The sequence below is a fragment of the Dipodomys merriami genome, unplaced genomic scaffold (genome assembly GCF_024711535.1).
Source record: "Dipodomys merriami isolate MVZ:Mamm:240054 unplaced genomic scaffold, mDipMer1.0.p SCAF_31, whole genome shotgun sequence".
In the NCBI taxonomy this organism is placed as follows: Eukaryota; Metazoa; Chordata; class Mammalia; order Rodentia; family Heteromyidae; genus Dipodomys; species Dipodomys merriami.
Window position 1 is genome coordinate 864,373 of NW_027204604.1, and position 23,226 is coordinate 887,598.

Here is a 23,226-nt window from a genome sequence, read left to right on the forward strand (position 1 = left end):
TAATGGTTCTATGTACATGGTTAAGGTGCTTCAAGATAATATTAATGATGTTAATCTTTAATGCATATTCTCCAACATCATAAATAATTGGAGGATTCAATGAGTTATGTGCCACTGTTGGTTAACAATTTATCAGGAATGATAAAATTAACTGAGGCCCGATAAGAACAGTCTTCAAGATTGCCAGATGCTGGTAGGTTATGCCCATTAGCCTCACTAGAAGGCTGAGAAATGGAGGACTGTAGTTGGAAGCCAGTTTAGATTTTTAAAAAAAGTGATTGAGTATCCATCACCATAATAATCAGCAAAATGCAGGGGCTGGAGGCGAGAGGTAAGTGGTAAAGATCCAAACAAGTAAGCAGACAAGCACAAGGTCCTGATTCAAACTCGTATAACACCAAAAGAAGAAACAAAAATATATACCTAGATATCCCTAGAACATTACTATAAAAGAAAGTAGGATATAATTCAAGAAATAGTCAATCATTAGGTTAAAAGCCTCAGATTATTGACATGTTTTCTTTGGTCTAATTTGCCAAATCCTCCCACAGGCCTCTAATGAGGCATTTGTTAAATAAGACATAAGGGTTATAAAAAGCTTGGAGGAGAAAAGCTTGAGACTATGTGTCCTTATAGTCAAGAACTAGGATGATTTAAATAGAGGTATTAGAGGTAGTATCTCTAACAAACTAGAAAATGATGGATATGAATTCATCAGGTTCGAGAGCAAACTGAAGCACTGCAAGGATCTAACTTAGAGTCTGCTTCACCAGAAGAAGAAAGGTAGGTCAAAAGTTACCAGAGGTATCAAAGATTGTGGAGCAATGAAGGTTGAGGTATAGGTTAAGAATGACTCTCCATGGGTTCTTAACCTGGGGCTGGTTCATGGAAAAATGAGAGAGAAAGTGAGGTTAGAGGGTAACTCCTTGCAAGTTCATGAGTATTGGCTGCTGTTACAGTGTATGTTTGTGTTCGTGTTTGTGTTTGTGTGAATGTCCAGGGATGGCTTGTTGGGGGCTTCCCAATTCATCTTGGCAAAATGTCCTGATAGGGATCAGGGTCTCAAACAGCATCCTCTTAGCACAAAGGATTGTCCCTTATCTGAGCTACATCCACACGACCACACGGTCTACCCTGCCAGATGGAATGCATTTTTCACATAATGCACTTGGCAGTAAAAGAAAATCTATTTTAAGCTGACTGTTCATTTTTCATGATATACATTACAAAAGCACTGGTATAGTCCAATTTATGTATAAGTGGACTTAAAACACTTTAAAATACAATGAAGCCATTTGGCTAAATGCTGACTCCTGGGAGTTAGGTTCCTATATGAGAGAGTGAGTTTTAGTCTCTTTATATCTATCTTAGAAATGTGTAAAACAGGCAGGATTCAGGTTGAAGCATAACAGACTTAGTGGGGTCCTAACCCATGGAATGGAAAGACCACACAACACAAGGATTGGAACTTATTAGTTGGGATAGATGAACCGCTCTGCGGTTTCAATAGAAACGCCTGGGATTGCTTTTCAAGTGTTTTAAATTTGATAATATATATACATATATAGACACACATACATATACTGAAAAAGTCGATGTGTGTGCCAAAGTCTTTCCCCTGTCTTCATTCTCCAAACCATATGGGTTTTAAAAGTTTGAAATGCATATATCTCTGATGTCTTCTCACAAATCCCTTATGAAAGATTGCCCTCTGAAGAAACTTCTACACTAAATTTCTCTCTAAAAGTTGCCACATTTTTCTAAAGCTCATGCCCTAACCCTTTGCCCCACTCTTCTCTGAATTATATAGAATAAACAAAACGGAGTGGACAAGGAAGTCAAGCCTTGATTAACTCCTTCTTCTCTACCTGAAGCACGGTGAGTTTGTGCAAGACCCAGAACCTCTTTCTATGTCTTTTTCCTTTCTCGGAAAGCAGAGACAAGGAACTAAAAGCTCCCTTGTGACCCTTCCAGCCACAGCAATGGTTCCCACCTTGTTGAAAGAGAAGAATGGTTTCCTAACTTATTCTTACCTCCAACTTTCCTTTACATGAATGAAGGGAATAATGGAATGAACCAAAGTTAAGTTGTAGTCAAGGACAGCATTAATCTCTGGTTCCTAGGGAGGATACTTTGGGAAAAGGAGTTGAAATAGGGTCCTGTGGAGGAGATTTGTGACAACCCACTCAGCCACATCTCCTCATGTTAGAAATTGAAAGCACCGAGGAAGGAATGTCAGAAGAATCAGGCAGGAATGAACTATGCCCAAGAAACCCCACCCAGACCAGGTAGACTCCAGAGATGCAGAAGTAAGTATTCCCTGGGACCACAGCTATATGGTAAAGGGACAGCAAGTACAATACAGAAATGTAGAGTTTGGACCACCGTGCAACCTAGGCTTATGTTCAAAATATATGGTCCTCTCTGGAAGTGGTGCTGTGACTTAAGTGGTAGAGCACTATCCCTTGAGCTGAAGAGCTGAGGGACAGCGCCCAGGCCCAGAGTTCAAGCTCCACGACCAACCAAAAAACAAACAAACAAACAAACAAAAAACCAAAATATATTGTCCTCTCTTCTTTCTTACAGGAGGGATTTAATATTTTAGCTAAGGATAATTTGAAAATCCCAAATTGGGATTTTAAAACATGGAGCAATTTGGAGCAGTCCAATTTGTCCTCTGTGGGAACAATGATGCTGTCTAAACTTCCTAAAGCTACAGGCCTGGGACCAATGTCAACATTCGCACTTTCAGTTTCTATACATGCTAGTGACAACCAGGTTCAGAAAGCACATTTTAAGGTAGATTTGAAATTACAAAGTGAGGCAAGACATACAAGGAAGAAAAGTAATCATTAATCTCCAGTAGCCTGAATATAAAATACAAGTTGTTAGCAAAATCTATTTTGTTATTTCCTTTTCTTTTTGAAGCCCTGCATCTTAGGCTGGCCTGGAACTCTTGACCCTCTGCCTTTCATCTGCTTGGATTATACATGTGTACCACCATGCCTGGCTTCTCCAATTTTCCTTTCTAATGCTATCTTCTCTCAAGATGTCTTCAGCTACAGGTAGCAGGGGAGGTTGTGGGGAAACAGAGGTGGGAAGGGAGAAAATCCATAACCACGCTCTGGAGCAGATGTCTGCCTGGTTAGTCTCTAGACTCTGTAAGGCCCACAGCTGCAGTGATTGTTTCATTTGCTTTTCATGCATTTTACTAAGCCAAATGGTAAGAAAACACATAGAAGGATATGAATCTGTGCCTTGGGTTAGTTTCTACCTGCACCTCCATGGAGCTTCACAGAAGGGAGCTAGATCACAACAATAGGAAAGAAGGTAATTCTTGGGGTTCTTATGTCTGTCTTTCTATATAAACCAAAGGAGTTCTTTTAGAAATTGTAGATGGCGTTCTAAAATTGCAAGGAATGATGCAAGGAATCATAATCATAATCATAATAGTTTTTTGTGTATGTGTGTGTGTGAGAGAGAAAGAGAGAGAGAATGAGAGAGAGCGAGCGAGCGAGAGAGAGAGAGAGAGAGAGAGAGAGAGAGAGAGAGAGAGAGAGAGAGAGAGAGAGAGAGAGAGAGAGAGAGAGAGAGAGAGAGAACCAGGGCTTGAACTCAGGGACTAGGCATTGTCCTATAGCTTTTCTGATCAAGGCTAGTACTCTACCACTTGAGTTTCACCTCTACTTCTACGACTAGCTTTCTCTACCACTTGAGTTTCACCTCTACTTCTACAACTAGTTTTGGATAGTTAATTTTTTTAAAGAGTCTCTAAGGTTTGTCTTCCCAGGCTAGCTTTGAGCAGTGATCCTCAGATCTCAGCCTCTTGAGTAGCTAGGATTTACAGATGTGAGCCACTGACACCCAGTAATAATCCTAGTGTTTGAAGGGCATGTTGTGAGTCCCATGTGGGCTGACAGCTCTGAACATAGCTAAATACTGGTTCCCTGGCAGGGAAGTGTGAAGGAGACTCCCTCACAGAAATATTCCCCATAATTCAGTGACCACTGTAGACAAGTCTACCCCAGTCCAGGAACAGTGGGGAGGTGGGGAGAAAATGGGGTGGGGGGCGACTGTTTGCCATGAGCAGTTAGGAGGGTAGTATTGGCCCTCCATGCACAATCCACAGGCCAGCCCAGACTGTGAGGCACGGTGACAGACAACTACAATGGAAAAGATTTCTGTCTGTCTGCAACGAGTTGAAGGCTAGCCTCCCAGAGGGCAGGCAGGAGAACTCAATTACTCACCACCCTCAGCTTCTATGACTGATTTCTGCATTCATTTCTGATATTTAATTGATTCTAAACTAACCAGAAATCCCCAGGGAGCCCTCAATCTCTGCTGAAGTAGCAATTTCACTGGGGCAAAGTCAGAACTGAGGATTTTGTGGCTGAAAATGTATAGCGAATGACCCAGGTCTGGCCGACGCTGTGACGCGTAACAGCATACATTGCATGACTCATAGAAGTCAGGGATGGAAAAGACCTATTAAGTCATTTTTTCCATCTTCCAGCCATTGCAGGTTTACTCTCTGCCAAGGTAGGATTATATTCAAATATTTGGTCCCGTCTAGTTTGAACTGATTCAAGTAATAGGGCTCCCACAGCTTCCCCTGGGAGCTTAATTCCACAGGATCATTGATCTCAATCTTCGGAAAATGTTCCTGATGTTCACTTTAAATTTTCCTTTGCTCAATTTCATCCCATTAATCCTACTTATTACCCCTCAGGCCACCCTAAATAATACCCCTGTTTCTTTTATGTTGACATTCCTGCAACACTGGTAGGGAGGAGACTGGGGAATACAAAAATGTCTTCTTGGCTTGGCTCAGGGCCTTCAGTATAATATGAGGAATAGAAATGTTCTGAAAAATAGCTTATTATAATGTTGGGGGAGACTATGTGTATAAATGAGAAAGGCTTTTTCCAGATTGCCTAAGGACAGGTCAGACATTCAATGGCAGGTGTTTCTGAGTTTAACTGTACATTCGTAATATTCTGAGTCAGAGAGTAGCTCAGATGAAATGTCACATAATCGGCCACACTGCCACTTAAGGTGGATAATGGACTATGCCCTCACAGCCTTTGGGGGAGATAATTCTATATAATCCTCTGGTTATTTTTCCCTGGAGGGCAGGGATCACTTCAAATAGCACAAAACCACATTCGTTAAAGTCACCGTGAGTAATGTCCCTACTCAGGGCCTTGGGTAAGACTGGCTGGAGAGCCAGTGAAGTCAGTCAATCCCGGAGTATGTGGTTCCAGACAGAAGCCAGAACAGGATATCCCGAATATCCCTTAAAGGATTTTTTTTGGATGCTAGGGGGCTTCATAAACATGTAAATTTGGGAGGTGTATCTCAAATCCATCTGCACCCAAACCCTAGACACATGCATGTTTAATAAATGTACTAACATGTCAACAGCACTGTCCATGGGGTAACTCTAATCCAATACCATCTGAGAATAGCCGGACTCGACTCTGTTGACTAAGCCAGTGTCCAAAGAGCAAGAATTTAGTTGGCAATGGGACAGAAATCAAGAGTTGAGGATGAAGTCAGCTCAAGACTGAGAGCAGAGAGAAGAGAGGGTGAGAAGTTTTAGAAATGAAGGAACATTGGCCATGGCCTGTATCTATTGGCTGTCATACGGTAGATATGTATGAAACCAGATCCACTAGACAAAATATCTGGATAGGTAAAAAGGTAAAAACGAGACAGAAACTGTACTGCTAGAAATGTCTCAAAAGTAATGTTCCAGAAGCAAAGGCAAAACAAAAACAGTACTTAAAAATATTTTCATTACAGCCAGCCACAAGTCAACCAGTTCTCTGATTGGATTAAGGTAATCTAGTGTATCTACATGGTCCAGCATTTGATTAAGAATTAACAGATGGCATTGATCAAGACTCATTGTATTTATAAACTGCTTAGCTAAGTGACAGCTCCTCTGTACAACTACTTAAGGATAATAAAAATTTTAAGAATTAACAGGCATACAGCAGCAGTATAAAGAGAGAAGCAGAGAAGCAGGAGATTAAAAACATGTATAAATAGAACCCAAGTTTTGGAGTCATCAAGAAGAGATGTTTGGCCGGGCGCTGGTGGCTCACGCCTGTAATCCTAGCTACTCAGGAGGCTGAGATCTGAGGATCGTGGTTCAAAGCCAGCCCGGGCAGGAGAGACCGTGAGACTCCTATCTCCAATAAACCACCAGAAAACCGGAAGTGGCGCTGTAGCTCAAGTGGTAGAGCGCTCGCTTTGAGCTGAAGAGCTGAGGGACAGCGCCCAGGCCCAGAGTTCAAGCCCCACGACCGACCAAAAAAAAAAAAAAAAAAAAAGAAGAGATGTTTGAGAATTTCCCCTGAGAACCAGAACCTAGATTTCACAGCATATAATGAATCAAATGCAAATCTAGCATTAAAAATTGCAAGTATTCAAAAATAAAAGTTCAACATAGGAGTTTCAAAACTGACTTGAGGTCACTCTCACCTAAAGATGACTTGCTTTCAGTTCATTAAAAGTGTATTCTTATTAGGTGTTGGTGGTTCATTCTTGTAATCCTAGGTACTCAGAAGGTGAAGATCTGAGGATCACAGTTTGATGCCAGCACGGGCAAGAAACTCTATGAAACACTTATCTCTAATTAACCACCTAAAGGCCAAAAGTATAGCTGTGTATCAAGTGGTAGAGTGCTTGCCTTGAGCAAAATACTCAGGGACATTGCCTAGGACCAGGGTTCAATCCTCAGGACTAGCGCACACACACACACACACACACACACACACACACACACACACAATGTATATTGTTTTCCTTAAGAAATTATAAGTATTAAGAAGGAAGGAAGGAAACAAAGAAAGAAAGAGAGATAAACAGTAAAAGAAATAAAGAGAGAGAAAGAAAGAAAGAAGAAAGAAACAAAGATAGAAAGAAAAGAAAAGGAAGGGACTGAAAGGAACAAAAAGAAAACGATAGAGATTAAATTGACTTAGCAGAAGAGAGAATAAAGAACTAGAAGGTATACCAATAGAAAATTAAGATATCTAGGGAAAAGCAGGAAAATAAAAAGAAAATACAGGCAACAGCATAAGAAACACATGGGATATAGCAAAGAGATCTTAAAAACCATCACTTATGGCCCAGAAGGACAAACTACATTAAAGGGATAATGGCCATATTATTTCCAAAACTGAAAAAAAATCAAGCAACAGAACCAGAAAGTACTAAATGAACAGCACACAAATTCAAATAAAACTATATGCACACACAATAAACTGCTGAATATGAATATAAAAGAGCAAAGATGTTTTTAAAGAACACTGGTAGACATGAACCCCAAAGGATCAGTAAGACATCCACTCAACAGAAATAATAGAAACCAGATGACAATGAAATGAAATTCTTACCTTGTGAAAGTATTCTTTTAAGGTAAAGGTAACATAAACATATTTCTAGGGAAAAAAGGTAGAATTCATTATGAATAGATCCATTCTTTGAGAAACTTAAAGAGGAGTCTTAATGTTCATAAAAATAATCCTAGGGCTGGGAAAGTGGCTCAGTGCTAGAGTGCTCGCCTTGCAGGCATGAGGCCCTGGGTTCAATTCCTCAACACCACATAAGCAGAAAAAAAAACCTGAAGTGGCACTGTGGCTCAAGTGGCAGAGCACTAGCCTTGAGCTGAAGAGCTGAGGGACAGCGCCCGGGCCCAGAGTTCAGGCCCCATGACCGACCAAAAAAAAAAAAAAAGTGATCCCAGAGGGATATATGAAAATTCAAGAAGAAAGGAAAAGTCAAATGATGAGTTAACTACTGAGTAAATGTAAATCAGTATTAACCACACACAGTGAGGATACATTGTGAGAGCTGACATATTCTATATTAGCCAACTTTTCATTGCTATAATAAAATACCTGTTCCTTGTGCTTACTAGGCAAACATACTACCATTAATTTTTAATTTCTAAATCAATAAATAGCTAAGATGGAAAGATTTCAGTGTGTATCTCTCCAATATAACCCTAAATATTCAAATAAGCTATGAAGAAAATTTATTTGTTGAGTTTGATGATTTCCAAAAACTCTTTTTTAATAAGGTTTTTATTGTAAAAATACTGTACAGAGGGGTTACAGTTACATGAGCAAGGTAATGAGTACATTTCTTATCCAGCATTGTTGCCTCCTCCTTTGTTTTTCCCCTACCATCCAGTCCCTCCCACCTCCTCAACCACACCCCCCTTCCCCCTCATCCCCCCCTCACCCTCCCACCTAAATTGTAAAGTTCATTTTTCAACACAGTGTCTTGTACATCTCATTGTTACAATGGGTCAATGTATCCCTATTTAAACAATTTGTTTTTTCCCTTCCCCTCCCCAAATTATACCAACATCAAATAGAGTGAAAACAGGGGTTATACTGTGAGGGAATGAAGATATGGTCACCAAGAAAAAAATAAAACAAAACAAAACATCAAAACTATCATATACTAGGTAAAGAGTCAAGCTGATACCCAAAGAAAAATGCAACACAAGAAAGACAAAAATATAAAGGAAGACAATCTGCTCAGTATTAAAATAATACCTTAATATGAACTCTTTGCAATCAGCACACAATTAATTATCCAATCCAAGCCACATCAAAGTAAGCTTGACTGGCCAAAACCAGAAATAAAAAATGGGAGGAAAAAACTTCCTCAGTATAAATTGAATAGTGTTTTAGAGCATTATTCTAGTTGGTACAAGAAGTATTACAAAATATTTTGGTAAGAGATAGAAATCAATACAAACGAATACTATATAATAAGTAAAATATAAATAAAATGATAATTGAAAAATAAAATATAAGTAAATGATACACAATAATAAATTAACCATTGAATTCAATACTTTGCTGTCTACAAAACTCTCACCTTATTGGCAAAGACACACAGACTGAAAGTAAAAAGGTAGAAACAAAATAGAATAAAAAATCAAACAACAGGCATTATACTCAAATCTGGCAAGCAGATGTCAGGCCAAAATTAGTCAGAAGAAACAAATGAGTCACTAAGAATTATTAAGGCAAATAATCCATGAATAAGATATAAAATTGTAAACAAATATGCATTGAAATTGGCACACCTGAATTTATATGTTAAAAAATTTAAAAAAACAAGATGTAAAGGACAGATGAGTCCAGATATAATAGTGAATGATTTCAATATCACACTCTCATCAATAGCTAAATTACCCAGATCAAAGAATTATCCAGATCAAATTATCCAGATCAACAAAGAAGCCAGTCACTGGTGGCTCAGACCTGTAATCCTAGCTACTCAGGAGGCTGAGATTTGAAGATTGCAGCTCAAAGCCAGCCAGGGCAGGAAAGTCTGTGAGACTCTTATCTCTAATAAACCACCAGAAAACTGGAAGTGACGCTGTGGCTCAAGTAGTAGAGCACTAGCCTTGAGCTGAAGAGCTGAGGGATTGTGCTCAGGGGGGTCATAGACAGTGCCCATGACTGTCAAAAAAATTTTTTTAAATAAACAAAGAAACTTCTGAGTACAACTGCACTAGATAACAGATGAATTCAACAGAATATTGCATGCAGCAGCTGTGGTGACATCTTCAAGTTTCTGTGGGACCCATAAAATGGTACCAACACTGAAAACAATCTGACAAATTTCTTGTAATGCTGATCACACTTCTTTTTACTTTTTCCTACACTACACATAACACACAAGGATACACAGCAAAGCTGAATGTTTGAAAGTGAGTGCAGCCTACTCATTGTTTTACAATGAGTTGGTTTTAGGTTTTGTTTTTATATACTCATCGTTTTCTTTGAAGCAGGATTATGTTCAGGGAACTGGATTAGGTGATTTTTCAGACCTCATCTCTTAGCAATCCATTGAGGTAGAAATGAGGTTTGCCTAATCAGGATGAAGAGACCAAAACACCAAGATTAAGACTTGATCAGCATTGATACTCACTAGACACCATGTTGAAAATAAACTGTACAACTTGTGGTCTGGGAGAAACTGGGAGAGAGAGAGAGAGGGAAGGAATGACATTGTCCAGAAAGAAAGTACCCTTTAGTATAGCCTTGTTTGTGATCATTTGGGTAAATGCTCAAAAGTAGGATTGCTGGGTCATAGGGTAGCTCTAAGTAGAGTCTTTTGAGGAACCTCCATACTGCTTTCCAAAGTGGTTGAACAAGTTTACACTCCCACCAACAATGCAGTAAGGTTCCCTTTTGGCCACATCCTCTTCAGCATCTGTTGTTATTAGATTTCTTGATTGTAGCCATTCTAACTGAGGTGAGGTAGAATCTGAATGTTGTTTTGATTTGCATTTCTTTTAGGGCCAAGAGTAGCTGAGCATTTCTCCATATGTCTCTTGGCCATTCTTATTTCCTCTTCAGAGAAGTTTCTCTTTAAGTCTTTAGCCCACTTATTTATTGGGCAGTTGTTTCTTTGAGGATTTGTTATTGGGGGATTTAGTTTTTTCTGTATTTGATGTTAGTGCCCTGCATCTTGAATATACATTTTTCTAATTTGGGGAGGGAAGGAAAATAACAAAATGCGGAAACAAGGATACAGGATGACACATTGTAACAATGTGATACACAAGACACTATGTAGAAAAGGAACTTTACAACTTGGGAGGCAGGGGAGTTGGGGAGGTGGGAAGGAAAGGGATGGTAGGGGAAAAACAAAGGAGGAGCTAAAAATGCTCATAGGAAATGTACTCATGACCTTACTCATGTAACTGTAACCCCTCTATACACTATTTTTACAATAAAAAACATTTAAAAGAGAAAGTACCTTTTATCTGACTTATATAACTGCAATTCCTCTTTATATCATCTTTACAATAACAATTTAGAAATGCAGTTTTTTTTTTAAAAAAAAGACTTGAATTGCCAAATTCAATGATAATTGATAAATGATAAAATTTAGCTTCAAAGTGCACCCTCCTTTATTATTCTCAGGGATAATTGCCTCATTTTCCACTTTTTATCATATTTCAAGATCAGACTTTTATCAGCTTTCAGGGTTTAAAAACATCTCCATGATTAACAGTGCCATAAATGTTTAGATTCTGCTCACACACACACAAAAAAAAAACAAAGTGATGTCTATGTGGATTAAAGAAACACAAGAAACTGCAAACCATAGCCATACCCAAGTGACAGCAATGAGGAAAAATACCTGAAAAATCTGAGCAATGGATCAAACAAGAAGCACCGCTGAGCTGTTACTGCTGACTTGAAATTTTCAGTGAGGGTCAGAATGGGTAGGGATTAAGGCTGCTGAGGAAATTGAGACCTTCCTAAACAAGATCCCTTCTGCCAGACAAGTCCATAGTTCCTATGGATTGAATATTGGTGTTGCTCCTGAAATCACATGTATGCAGAAGCTAAATCCCAGTGTAAGGGGTACTATAACATGGGGACCTTAGGCAGTAATGAGGTGGTGAGGATCGGGCTGTTACAGGTAGGCTTAGTTTGCTCTTAAGAAAAGACACAGGGTCTGGTGGAACATGTGAATTATGCCAGTACTTGGGAGGAGGTAGGAGGATGTCAGTATGGGTTATGTAGCCAGATCCTATTTCAAAAAGAAAAGGCAAAAAGCTCCCAACCCTTCTCTTTCTCTTTTTCTCTATCTCATTCTGTCTCTGTCTCTCTCTATCTCTGTATCACTCTCTCTGCTATGTTAGAATGAGGTTACCTGCAAATCAGGAAGAAGTCCCTCACCAGACACCAGATTTTGTAAGCACCTAAATTTTAGCCTTCCCCACAAATGCCCCTGTAAACTACTTTGTCTATGTATATTGATCATAGTAGCCACAGCTAAAACAGGAGTGATTTCAGCATAGTAGTGCTTGAACAACGCCGAAATTTCATGATGATTTTATTTATCTAGGAACACAATCCACTTACAACACATTAGTCATTGTTTTGTTTATCTTTCAGACTTTTGAATTTCAAATATATTTTCTTTGGTCAGGAACAACTTTCCTAAAGGACAACTTTCCTAAAGAAATCCTTTATAGATTTTTTGCCTTTAGGAAATCTATAAAGGATGCTCCTGGAAATAGACGTGCATCTGAAAACTTCTGGAAATCAGATTGGAAGAAATCTGATGCTTATTTTGTTGGCAAGACAAGGGGAAGTCAAGGGAGAGAGGCAGACAAATGAAGAAAGGAAGTGGGAGAGAATGCCGTCAGGAATTCATTATTGTACCACACAATTAAGAAATGGGGAGTGAATAAGGGTTAGGGAGTGAAACTTTTGAAAGAGGCGACAGAACAAGATGCATTGTATTCATAAGCTGCTTTGTTAAATGGAAAAAATTCAATACATATCCTACAAAATTAAGGAAAGTGAGGGAAAGGGTGGGTTGAAAGGAAATTCGAAAGTGCTGCATTCGTCATGACACAATGTATTTATAAACTGCTTTTGAGTGGCAATTCCTCTGTACACTACTTAAAAATAATAAAAATATTTAAAAAAAATAAGCAATCAGGCCTGGTGCCAGTGCCTCATGCCTGTGATCCTAACTACCCAGGAGGCTGAGATCTGAGGATCACAGTTCAAAGCCAGCCCAGGCAGGAAGGTCCATGAGACTCTTACCTCCAATTAACCACCAAAAACCAAAAGTGGCACTGTGGCTCAAAGGGCTTGAGTACTAGTCTTGATCTGAAGAGCTCAGGGACAGACAGTGTTTAGGCCCAGAGTTCAAGCCCCATAACTGACAAAAAAAAATCAATCTGACTTAAAGCAACTAAGAAACTTATTCTTAAGGAAGTCAGTTGTTATTCTACTAATATAATAAAAAGTATTTTCTTAAAAGGAAGTTATATCGACTTAATTCACTGTTTGTAAATACAGATTTTATTTTCTATAGAATGAGCTATATGAAAACGATGATAACACAGATGGCAGGCTGGTACCATAAAGAAAACTATAGGGAAGTACCTTTGTCTTTACAAAGAGCAGTGTGGACAGTTATGACTTGGTTAGCAACACAGATAAAAAAAACACATCCTAGACCAAGGCTGAACATTTATCCTCATGGGACAGAATAAGGTACAGTATTGAGTATAGATACTAATACTTGGTCAACATCATTCACTTACACATTTCTGAAATAGAGGTTGGGCGAGGGTCACACTGGACTGGGTAAAGAGGAAAAGTGGAAAAGACCAAGCCAAATTCTTTCCTCCTAATGTAACTATGTAGCTTTCAGGAATTCCCACAGGAGCCAACCTCTATGACTCCAAGGTCAAAATTCACAACCCAAGGGATTTCTCTGAGGATGAGTGCTTTCTTAGGGGGCAAGTTCATGGCCCTGGAGTAGATCTGGAAGCAAAATTTGGGATGTTGAGATTACCAAGAAGGTAAGCTTCTGGATTCAAGCCTCATCCCACAGTGTCATTTGAACTGAATACAGAAAGAGTTTTGCATTTCCCCTTTGTTCCATTTAGACATTTCAGGATGCCCGAAGACCCATCCAGAAATGGAAATGCCTAGTTCCCTGTTTGGTGGACTGTAACCTGAAAAACAATTCCATCCTCCTTGTCCCACTCTTCACTCCTTACATATCCCTTGCGATTGTTGGCTTTACACTCTCTGTTCAAGTAAGCAAATATGGCACTCAGTTATCCACCTATGCAGTTTGACATCAGCAGCAGCAGCAAATGACTTACATTTAGATCCTAACTAGCCAAATGGGATCTGATCCACACCCTTCTACAGGGCTTCTCCTTGTCTGCTAGATATGTCTTGAACTGGAGAAACAAGATCAATTCTGTGAGCTCTATTTCAGTTCAGATTTTCCTCTTTTCAGGAAAATGCAGAGAATCAGAGGCACCATTCCCCATTGACTTAATGAAGGAAATTGTGCCTGTTGATGACAGCAGAAACTCACAGACAATGTCTGAACTGGGATGAATGCACACTAATACATGGTGGGCAATTCAGTCTGAACGCAATAGCTGTAATTTATGAAAAAAAAAAAAACAGGCCCATTGGGAAGGGGAAAGACTGAGGAGTTCAGGAATCTGAGTGGTGGTTGAGCCTTTCTCTTTCACAAGAATCTGTTTCTCTAAAAAACCAACTCCCTCAAATTAGTTAGGTTATTGTTCCTTGGGAGTTTTATTTCTCTATGGGGAGAATTCCCAACACACAGCATTGCTTCTTTTCATCCCTAATTGTGATGCCTCTTGCTAATTGAAAGCTAGACCTAGTGATTTCCAGAATACCAATTTGTGATGGTAAAACCTTTATCCGTCATAAATTATCTCATTGTTCAACAAAGATGTGAAATAATTAATTGGCTATTTGGCAGATAAGTTTAGCATTTGCAGGATCTGTTTTATAGGAAATTTTATTGATGAAAATGTGTCTAAAGCTCTAGCAATGCACTTGGCTTTAGCATTTGGCAGCAAAGAGACAAAAGCTTAAAGCCAAAAACCTCCCCAGGGCATACGACAAAGTACAACTTTGCCTCCATATTCCTGCTGTAGGTCACTAGGGGTCTTCTTTTACAGACAATTGGCAAAAGGTTTCAGTGGCTGTTTTATGATCCATTTTGATTTTGTATATGAGCAAATCTCACATTGCACTTGTGAGACATACCCTTGTTTTACCACATTGCCCTTAAACGATTTTTCAAGAAGTTGCATTAACTCTTAAAATTGACAAGAATAAATAGAGGCACCATAAATTTTTAAAGTTGAAGTCATAGGCATCACATGCTAACTTACTTATTGTTAGACTGTCGGGAATGGTGGGGGGTAGGATGAGATGGGTTTTTCCTTAGACCGAGAAAACATAAATGCTCTAATTCATCATCAACAAGAAGACTTGCCTGTCACTGGAGCTATGAATTGGAGGAAATTAAACTGAGTCTCTATGACACCAACACAGACAACCTAATCTAGCTAATGTCTCAGAAGGAAATCCTTATACCTTTTTCTGTAGGTGTGTATAGCCTGGTACTTCTGTCGACACTTGATAAGGGGACATTGTAAACCCCTGGCTCCCTGTTCAACGCTGGTTTACAAGGACTCTTCAGAAGTGCTCATTAGCTAAATCTTTGATTTCCAGAAGCACTCCATTCTGTTTCTCATAGACTATTAATGAAGGAAAAAAACAATGATAAAAATGGTTTTCCCGTGTTGACTATGGTCATTTGCTGTACCAATGTGTGTTTATTAAAAAAAAAAAAATGTTTCCAAATTAAATTGGCCACTTCTACACTTGAATGGTCTCTCCAAATTAGCCTGACAGGGAAAGGAAAGATGCTGAAAAGGAATAATTTATTCAAATAGCAAAAGGGAGGGGGCTAGCCTTCCATTTGTAAGCCTAATTTCCATTGTATTGTAATTAACACCAGACGAACAACTGAGAAAAATGGACTGTCCAGAGAAGTAGTGACCCTTGTCCCTTGCTAACACAATAATCTTTCCCTTTCAAGAATTCATGACTTAGCTTTTAAGAGTTTTCCTTAGACTAAAATTGGCTATAAAGGTTCAAGCCAGAAGCAATTTATTTAGAAGTTTTTTTAATAACTATTTTTATAAATCTCAGGAAAGTAAAAATCCATGAAGTACTACCATCTCTGGCTTTTTACCTATATACATAGTACCTAATACACTAGTGGCATATATCATAAGGTCAGGCTCCAGCTCTACCTGTTCTCATTGATTAAATGTTATTATTCTTTGGCTATTTTCATACTTGGGCTATACTTTTGGGTCTTACTATTTTCCATGTTATAAAACATACAATTGCCTGTGTACTTTTTATTCTCTTTATCAGGAGTTATATAAATTTAAGAGCATTCACCTTAAGAGATAAATTAGATATAATATGTTTTTAGTTCAGTGCTGAGAAATAATAAGATGGTGGCTGAGGGTAGGATGACACAAATAACTTCTAATCCCATTCCAATAGTCTCAATGTATGTAACCAAATCTAAATGTTGTATAAATGAATAAAGGAATCATTTGGGTTTTTTAGGGTAGAATGAAATACCTTCTTAGTAGCAAAGACTAAGAGTTTGGTTTGTTTTTGCCTTTGCTATGGGTGAAGGAAGATACCAGAAATGGGTAAGAAAAAGAAAAAAGGGGGGGGGACATGAAGGAGGAAGTGAAGGTTGGTGATGAGTTATATTAGCCAAAAGTCTCTAAAGAAACAGAACTAATAGAATAGGTGGTAGATAGGCTGTTAGATAAATGAAGAAGAAGATAGATGAGAGTGAGAAAAGTCTCTAAAGAAACAGAACTAATAGAATAGGTGGTAGATAGGCTGTTAGATAAATGAAGAAGAAGATAGATGAGAGTGAGAGAGAGAGAGAGTGAGAGAGAGAGAGAGAGTGAGAGAGAGAGAGAGAGAGAGAGAGAGAGAGAGAGAGAGAGAGAGAGAGAGAGAGAGAAGAGAGAGAGATTTTAAGGAATTGGCTCATGAAATTATGATGGCTGGCATTTGTGAAATGTGTAAGACAGACTGACAGGTAGAAACCCAATCAAGGTTCCTACATAATCATTTTGAGACAGAATTATTTTTCCATGGAACCTGAGTTTTTGCTCTTAAGGTGTCATCCGATTACATGATACCAACTCATATCACAGAGCATTTCTTTCACTTAAGCTGACTGAAAATGTTAATCACATCCACAAAATAGCTTCATGCCCTCATCTAGACACTATATAGCCTGGTTCATATTTTATGTTATTATGGGTGACATAAAACTCACCTACCCAAAAGTATTGTGTGGGCTTTATTTTTTTTTTTAAGTTGAAGGTGGAGAAGTGATATGGAGGCAATATAAGCAATTTCCTACCCTTCTTTTTCAATTAAAGAATGATAAGATGCAGAGAAAATGGTGAACAAGAAGGTAACCTTTAAAGTCACCCTGGCTCCCATATAGGAGTGAATAGACCTGAGTTAAAATTGAGTTTTATTCCAGGAATTCTTCAGCCAAGAACTGTGGGTTTAGGCAATCACTCTTCTCATTTTCACCCACCTCCAAGGAAGTTTCTTTCTTGTAGTTGGGCTGCTCAGAGAATTCTCTAGAGTCTGTGGTAGCCTCTTACTTACCAAGGCTTTTCTCTAAAGCTGCACCTGGGGTGGGGGGATGGCTGTGTTGAGCTGTACCCAGAACCACACACATTAATCATCGGAATGAAATTGAGTCAGTCATCCTGGTCAAATCAATGGTCAGTCAACTTCAGAACAACCAGGCAAGGTATTGGATGGAGTTGATCATATTTTGCTGAATAAATCGACTTGACTGGTTCATTTAGGAAAACAGTTTGAAATGGGCTGTCTCAGTCAGAAACTGCTCAGTGGGGATTTCCTTTAAAACTCCTCTTTTTAGGGACATCCTATTTCTACAACTGTAGCAGACATGTGGGCAAAATTACGCCAGGCCCTGAATACATTGCTGCCCTGATTTTTCTGTGAGTAAAATATTAAAAATTCAAATAACCTCTTCTGAACACTTAAGGCACAGGAAGTGAATCATAAAAATAAAACTGAAGCCCTTGGATTTTGACAATGTTTTTAAAAACTCATTAATTATTGAGAAGGTAAACTTAAAAAAGCTTGAGTTAATATTATTTGGAAAAGGAATATTATTTATGACTTTCAAGTTCTTTCAAGTGTAATGACTTCAAAGTATTGCCTAATCCGATTCTTTTGTGAATTAATTATTTTTAAAGAAAAAAATACATGAGACTAAAGTAAAATCATGTGTACAGAGAGAAAAATTCTGATGGCAAAGTGATGTATTAGAATTTAATCACTTCATGCTTTCTTGGTGTTTATTTGCTCATTAGCAAATAAATGACTAGAAATTTGGTGCTAAAGCAAATACTAACATTTTGAAATGATGTTGGTTAGATTATTGCCTTTGCCTTGTGCATATTAGATTATACCTCATAACTAAAATTAGATTAAAATCAAAGTGAATTTTCTGCATATGAAGATGGCTTCGAATTTTTAAGCTCTGGGATTTGAACCCCCAGGGAAAACTTGATATTTTTGTTTTTTTTTTAGTTCATAGTGGCAGAGACCCTCCACAAACAGACTCTTTGTCTCTGTCTCTGTCTCTCTGTCTCTGTCTCTGTCTCTGTCTCTGTCTCCGTCTCTGTCTCTGTCTCTGTCTCTCTCTCTCTCTCTCTCTCTCTCTCTCTCTCTCTCTCTCTCTCTCTCTCTCTCTCTCTCTCTCTCTCTCTCTCTCACACACACACACACACACACACACACACACACACACACACATGACCTGGCAAAGAAGGGAAGTTACAGGCTGTGCTGTAGCAAGTGGCCCTGCCCTACAGGGGCCTCTCCTAAGAGGTGATGACACACCAGAGAGTAGGGGAAAGGGTGGGCCATCTGGTTATTGCACAATGTATAACCTTATTTGAACCCAGGGATCCAACCCTAGCAGAACCTAAGAGGACAATGGATCCATGAGTCCTGTGGATCTGGAAATGAATACTATCCACACTGCAGAAGCTCCTTCCAGGGCCTTCTGGACAAGTATGACTCTCAGGACCCCTAAGACTTCACCAGATTTGAGAGATCAACAACTTTAGTAGCATCATGTGGTAGAAGGATCAGAAACCATTCCATACATGCAAATGAGCTGGACTACATAAGCCAAAATGGTTTATGTGTCCATAAACCATTAGTTTACAATCCAAGTGAAGGTGATGAAAAACAGAGAGTGTTGTTAGACATTTCAGTGCATTGGCAAATGACAGGAACCTTGAATTTAATTTTGGGGAGAGGAGCAGCAAAGAAACCAGTATTTCAACACCTTAAATATTGTGTTTCATTTCAGTGTAGCACCTATAGTGCATTTGAATGTGTTTGCAAACAGTTGTTGCTTCCATAATAATCTGGTTGCTAAGACAACTTTTTTCCTCCACTATTAACCAACCAAGAGATTTTCTTTTAATTTTGCCAATTTTTCCACAAATGTCATTTTGTTTTCTGTGCCAGGATCCAATACAGGATCCAGAACTTCATTTAGCTGTCATATCTTATTAGTTTCTTCCAATCTGTGACTCCTTTTTTTAGTTTTCCTTATCTTTATCCTCTTGACTCTTTTAAGTACTGGTCATTCGTTTTTTGTTTCTTTTTGTTTTATTTTGTTTTATGTCATATTGTGGCTTGAACTCAGGGTCTCATATTTTTCCTTAGCTTTTTAGTTCAAAGATGTTACTCTGTCATTTGAACTGCACCTCCACTTCCAGCTTTTTGCTGCTTAATTTGAGATGAGTCTTCTGTATTTGTCTATCCTGAATGGCTTCAAACCATGATCCTCCAATCTCAGCTTCCTGAGTAGCTAGGATTACATTTGTGAACCACTGGGTTCTGGCTTGGTCATTTATTTTATAAACTGACTTTCAATTTTAGTTTTTCTGATCTATTCTCATGATTAGGTTGACATTATGTATTCTTTACAAATACCACAGAGGTAATACTTCTTGCTTCTCAATGTCCACATGCTCATTACTCTTTGCTCATTACTCTTACTTTGGATCTGAAATGCACCACCCTACCCCATATCATGTATTAAAAGCTTGGTCCCAGTTTGACATGCTTGGAACCTGGTGGAAATTTTAAGAGGTCAGACCTAGTGTGAGTTTTGGATCCTTATAGGCATGACCTCAAAGGAAATAATAAGACTGCACTCTCTTTTTCTTTTCCTTTTTAATTTACCAGCCTTGAGGGGTTTTTGCTCTAACTTGCACATCCACTGTCATTGGCTGCTTTGTCATAGGCCCAAAGCAACAGGGCCAATGAATCATGAGTTGAAACCTCCACATCTATGAGCCAAAAGAAACCTTTTCTCTTTACAACTTAATCAACATAATTATTTGTTATGGTGACAGAAAGCTGACTAATGTACTGGTCATACTAACCTTGTTTAGTTGTTGTGTGCCAGGTCTTTAAACTATAAAATAATTATGTAGTCATTATCAATATGTCTTAGGGAAAATATTTTCAGGATACTATAACTAGTCTCTAGACATTTAATCATTAACTTTAGGATTGATGGCCAGTTCTTATCTCAAGCATTACTGTAGAGTTTACCTAAGCTATATTTTTTTCAGTCCTATTTCAATTCCATTTACTGGTTGGATTTCACCATGGGAGGATGGTATAAAACAAGGGGGAGGGGTAACAATGTTAACAAGAAATGTACTTATTACCTTACTTATGTAACTGTAAGTCCTCTGTAACTCCTCTTCTATAAAAGAAACGAAAAGAAAAAAAGTAAAGCTGCATCTTCTCCCCATATATTGATTTATCCAATTAATTTATAACCATACAGATTTGAAATTATTAATCTTACTCTTTGAGCTACAATTCAATACTACTTATTTCAGTTGTTTAAATTATTCTAGCTTGGGCCATTTGAATCTCCTTTGGTTGCTCTGTGTCCTTTCCACATTCCCTTTTGAGCATTTTCTTATATCCATGCTTTACAATGTACTCTAGGCTTATATCCTATTTTTCTGTCCTCATCCCATAAACAACCAATGGGATCCTAATTCCTTTGGTAGAAAACAAGAATTGTTCCTTTAAAAAAATAGAAAATCCAGAAATTTAGTCCTTGGCCTTGAAATATTACATTTGTACCATAAAGAGCATTTACTGTTTTGCAAAATGCCACTTCTTCTTTTCCACTTCCATTTTACTCCCTATTCATTCAATTAAAACAAAAAGGCTGACCAAACTCCTACTATGTTCCAGGCACCACAGAAGATACCAGGTGGTAACATAGTGAAGAAGACAGCAACCAAGGCAAAACTCTAAACAAGAAATGACAATGCCATATGATAGACATTGTGGTGGTAGGTTGTGAGATTCATATGTAATTTAGATTTAGAGTGGGGTAGCGAAGGAGGACAAAAGAGCTTTTAGAAATAAATCCTACCTAAACTAAATGTGGAACTATGAATAAGAGTTTGTCTCTAAAAGAGAGTTAAGTGGAGTTAGAAAGCATAGCAAGAGAACATTTCTAGATATGAAGAAAAAAGCCTTCCTGAAACAGAACATATCTCAAATTGGAAACTGTGAGAAGTGAAGAGATCATAAGAATTTAGTGTTGGCAAGAAAGGATATCAAGGATAAGTCTGAGCCAGATCAAGGTGGGATGTGTGAAGCATCTGCACTTACTCTAAGAGCCACTGAAAGCCACAGAAACCTTTTAGAGCACAAAAGTGGTGTGCTCAGATTTATGCTGTAGACAGCTCACTCTGGCTAACCTGTTTGAAGCATGGGTTCAGGGAAGCAAAGCCAGCGACTGTTTTAGTAATTAGGTGACATGATGTAGCAGAATGGGAAGAAGTGAATGGATTTTTAGCAATAGTTAGGAAGTGAAGTCAGCAGAATAAGATGATTTACTGGGTGGGAGAGACAAGAAGATTCATGGGAGGATACAAAGTAATTGTGTTGCTGGGTTTCTCTCCAGTCGCTCTCTGATTGGTTTCACGTGACAGATTTTCTACAAGAATACAACTTAAATAGCCTGTGTCTTCCACCCATACACAAGCTTGTGTGTTAAGTTGCTCCCATTTTTCAAGGATGCTAAGTTTAAAAACTTAAGGCAGGTGTTTATCAAATTTCTCCAATCTAATGGCGTGTGTCTTTCTCATTAATAGTTCATCTATGGGAACATGTTCTGAAACGAACTTTCATAACTTTCTCTTCATCCACACTCGGTGGAAAAATGCTCCAAGATGAAGTATCTGATAACAAACTTTCAGTGGCTTTAGTTCCATTAACAATGTGCCCAAGCCAATTAGCTTTCTGGTGGCATCTTTCTAACTCGACCATTCCTCTATGCAGTATTTCCATCTGAAAGTTAATAGAATGTAGCCCAATAAAAGATAAATAAAGCTTCTTTCATGACTTTTTCTTTACATGTTTCAGTATCAGCACAAACTCACATAGTAATCTGATGTAGACAATAGCTCTCAGCCATCCTTCTGATGCTCAGATCCTCCACAGTGTAACTGTTAGAGCTCCCCTTGAGTACTCTCCCCTGGGATTCCCTCAGCATCCTTGTTAGAGGAATCACACTCCAATCTTCTCACAAGAAGACCCATTGCTTACTTACCTTACTCCAGGCATGGCATCTTCTATTCCCCCACTCAACCTTGCTTCCTTTAAGGAAGGAAGAATATTCAGAGACCCAAACCAGAGAGCATGAGGTAATCCTTGAACAATGAAATACCTAGCCTCTAAAGAATTCTCTTAAGCCTCTATTGAGCCCTGAAGAAAATGTATCACTGACATCTGTGACAAGCCTGGAGAAATTAGCAAAGAAGAATATGGTGTGTTAGAGCCACCAAAATAAAACATTCTGGGACTGTCACTTTTCCTGATCTCTTTTATCAAACTCCCCATCTCGTTTAGTCTCACACTCAAGTAGTAGACTTCACTGGTTGCCTATTGATTAATTTATTTTCTACAAATCCCTAGGGAAACATATTGCTCCATAATCTGATCCTTTAAATTCAAGCAAGACAGTTTTCTGGGCCTACGAAATATGCTCTCCTCAACTGTCTCAGTCTTGGGTTTAAAATTGTCATAAGCATCTAATGGAGGGAAGTTACTGTTTTCAAGAATGCCCGTAGACTTGAACTTGTGGATGTCATGTTCTAATTAAAATCGCTTTCTTTGGTTTCAGCTTCAAAGCTGCCAGTGGACTGCCTCTCTTCTCTGAGTAAATTTCTGGGCTCTGGGGCTTGAACTCAGGACCCGGGTGCTGTCTCTAAACTTATTTTGCTCAAGGCCAGCATTGAGCTGGAACTCTACTTCCAGCTTTTTGGGTGGTTTATTGGAGATAAGGATCTCATGGACTTAACCTGGCCAGCCTGGCTTCAAACCAAGATCCTCAAATCTCCGCCTCCTGAGTAGCTAGGATTACAGGTGTGAGCCCCAGTACCCAGCTGCTTCTCAATGTTGACATTGCTTTGGGTTGTTTTGATAATACGGGTAATTTGTTTTTAGTGTACTACATGATTACCTGTTATGCAGAAAACTACCAATATTTGTAACAGTACTCCATCTGTCTTTTTCATGAATTCTTACAAATGTGAGAGCTTTTCAATTAATCCCCTTGGGATGGTGGGCTGTGAAATCAAATTACCTTCAACTAATGATTAGTTTGAATCCTTCCTGCTCTCATCATCTCGAAGGTCAAAGAACCGTTCAT